This window comes from Athene cunicularia (genome assembly GCF_003259725.1).
Source record: "Athene cunicularia isolate RWA chromosome 12 unlocalized genomic scaffold, athCun1 chr12_part1, whole genome shotgun sequence".
Lineage (NCBI taxonomy): Eukaryota > Metazoa > Chordata > Aves > Strigiformes > Strigidae > Athene > Athene cunicularia.
Window position 1 is genome coordinate 16,552,073 of NW_020799116.1, and position 3,146 is coordinate 16,555,218.

At 57.9% G+C, this 3,146-nt stretch overlaps 2 protein-coding genes across 4 annotated transcripts in view; both read right to left on the reverse strand.

The window, feature by feature from the left end:
* Positions 1-2,107, reverse strand: part of LOC113484699 (guanine nucleotide-binding protein G(t) subunit alpha-1) — a 24,209-nt gene extending 22,102 nt beyond the window's left edge. For both annotated transcript variants that reach the window (XR_003399261.1, XM_026857189.1), the window contains exon 1: positions 2,101-2,107. The gene's annotated coding sequence lies outside the window, so the exon portion shown is untranslated. The remainder of the gene's footprint in view (positions 1-2,100) is intronic.
* The window catches only part of LOC113484682 (semaphorin-3F-like), a 20,195-nt gene that overhangs the window by 13,133 nt on the left and 3,916 nt on the right, over positions 1-3,146 (reverse strand). The window lies entirely within an intron of this gene.

Sequence of the window (3,146 nt, forward strand, 5' to 3'; positions counted from 1 at the left end):
ACCCCACCGCACACTCCTCTTCCTGCCTGTCCCATCTGGGCGCCAGATGCTCCCTGTGCCGATGCTGGCTTGCCTGCCATCCGTGGCGTCCACTGCCTGTCCCACAGTGTTCACTGCCTGTCCCACAACGCCCTGCCTGTCCCATGGCACACTGGGTCCAGTCCCTGCCCGTCCCATGGCCAGCAGCTGCCCCGCGCAGGGTCTGTGTGCCTGCGTGTATAGCATGCCCCATGCAGCACCTGTGTGCAAGTACAGTGTAGGGTGAGTGCACACGTGTGCCCCACACTGCAGGTGTGTGTGCATGTGCCCCATGCAGTGTGTGTGCAAGTGTGTGTGCACGTGTACGCAAGCGTGTGTGTGAGGGGAGCTGAGCACCCCATATCATGCATGTATGCGCATGTGTGCTCCACACACTGTGTGTGTGCATGTGTGTGTGTGTGTGCTCCATACACTCTGTGTCTGCATGTGTGTGTGCATGTGCTCCATACACTGTGCGTGCGTGTGTGCTCCACACACTGTGTGTGCATGTGCGTGTGTGCTCCATACACTGTGTGTGTGCGTGTGCGCGTGTGCTCCACCCGGTGCCCTGGGTGCATGGGATGAATTTGTTGGGGCCTCCCTCGGAGGGATGCTGGTGTTGGTGGGGGCCAGAGCTCAGGAGCCAGGAAAGGGCAGGGCAGCTCCGGCAGCGCGGTGACGCAGGCAGAGCAGGAGAGCTTGTCCCCAGCACTGGGGACCCGCTGCTGGACCTGCGCACCCGGCCACCCTGCTTGGGCAGACAGCCCTGGTGCAGGCACGGCCTGGGATGATCGTTAAACTGGGCAGGAGCCCCCACGCCAGGACACTCCCGCATCTGCCATCACTGCCTGGCCTGGGGACACCGTGTCCAACCTTCCCGGGGGCACACGTTCCCATCCTCACCCTCCCCTCTCGGCTGTGACCCTGAGGCTGAGCCAGGCAGTGCCACAACACCAGTGGTGGAAGGTCCCATGGCAGCGCTGGTCCCAAATATCCCACGTCCATCAGGATGGGCAGCCCTGGGACTCAGCAGGGGACAAGGCCAGCATCACAAAGGGCCCTGCCCCCCCACTGGGGGCCTCATTCAGCCCCCTACGCCCCAGCGATCAGAGGGGGCACCCCCAATCAGGGCGGTGACAGACGCGCTGCCCCGTGACGCCCTCTCCAAAGGGGACAGAGGGGCGGGTGAGCATCCGCCCCAACCTCTGACCTCCCGAACTGCCACCCTCTGGCCTCCCCACCTAATCCCCCACTGTCACCGTGCCCCCAGACCTGCCCCTGGCAGACACAGGGGTCTCTGGGGATGATGTGGGACTGGAGAAGCCGGTTCGTTAGCCGATGCGCCCTGATGAGCATATATTCCCTCCCGCGTCCCCGCTGCCAATCCCGGCACCAGCATAGCTTCCCCAGCTGGCCAGGAGCCTAATCCCATTTTAATTGCCCAGCGCCGGAGCCAGGAGCCGTCCGGCACCGCAGCCAGGGTGGCCTCCCCGGGGAACATCCCCTCACAGCATCCTGCAGAGCCCCCACTGAGTCCCCGGGACTCACCTCCCCAGCATCATTTGGTAGCCTCAGGCATTAAGGCTTAATTACCCTGTGCCCTCAAGCGATGCCAGTGGCCAGGATCCAGTCAGGCCCTTGGCCAGCAACAAGAGGCGATGCTCAGCTCAGCCCGCGGTGGCAGCGAGCAGCACCACCTGATTACATGTTCTGCAAACCCAAATTCCCCCCATAATGCTAAATTCGGGCTGAATTTACAGCGCCAGTAGCTGCCCAGCAGCTGCTCACACCTTCACCCTTGCTGGCTGCCACCGCTGTCCCCATCTGGCAGGGATGAGTGGTCCCCACCCATCACCCATCGGCATGGAGGCCAGCGCTCATCTCCAAATCAAGGGGGAGATTTTGGGGGTCCCCAATAAACCGAGCATCCCGGGGGGGCTGTTCCTCCTCCCCCAGCCCCCCAAATCCCCCCAACACCCCCAACCATTACCAGGAGACCAGCACAATGAGACGTTACTCAAACACTGCTACCACAGTATCATGCGTTACTACCAGCCACCCTAATGGTGTGTTATGTATGACAGCAACAGTTTGTAGTCATGTGAACATAATTATGAACCCTCTGTTTCCCTCAAACTGGTGGACACAGACCTCATTGTGCCAGCAAGAAGGCAGCAGAGATGCTTAGAGAGGACAAGCACAGATCACCTTGATTTCTGCATTTACAACTGAGAGTCAATGTGTGCTACTGATGGCCAATGTATGAACAGTTTCAAACGTGATTTCCATGAGAAACATTTTCAAAAATTACTACTTACAGAACTGAAGTCCAGTTTTGAATCTCTAGAACTACAGAGGGATTGCCACTTATTTGAGAAATTCCTTACAAGCCTTCTAAACGTGGACTGATGGCTACTGATGCTAACTAGAGAGAGGGTACATAGGCTTGATCAAAAAAGTGAAGGAGTTGTTAAGAATACTAGCACCTGAGCATCATTCCTTTGAAGCTTGACTGGGCAATAAAAGCAGGAGACGACAGTTGTTGTTTTGCTGCTTCTGTGATCAGACACCATGTATTTTCCGTGCCACAACTTCCCAGTCAGACTCGCCGGGTACTCCAGCCCGCACCTCAGAGAGTACTGAACAAGCATTGCTGACAACTGTTCAAAGCTCTTACCATCTTGGAGAAAATACAGTCACCCTGGACAGATCACAGAGGAGGGCAATTTATACTCCCTGTGGTGGTCTGCAGACTCTCATAAACTGGAACAACTTCCCTCCTCCTCCTCCTCACCCTTTCTGCACTTGAGCCCATCTCCTTTACCCATTGCTTAAGTCACGCTACGGCTCTTGAAGAGGCCCTCTCTGCCCACTGCTCATTAACCCTCCCCCTTGCCTGCCAGCTGCTGCCAGGGCATCCCTGTCCCTGCTTTGTGAGGGATGCACCAGTTCTGCAGCCAGTGATGGAGAAAGATGCTCCTTCCAGCTGCGAGGGGCGGAGCACAGGCTTCAGCTGCACCACGCCAGAGTCTCAGGCTTTCACTTCTCTTTCACCTCTCCTCCTCCACCTGTTTCAAGCCCCACCTAGACCTGGGAATTTGGCAGCCCCCTCCATCTACCTGGGACAG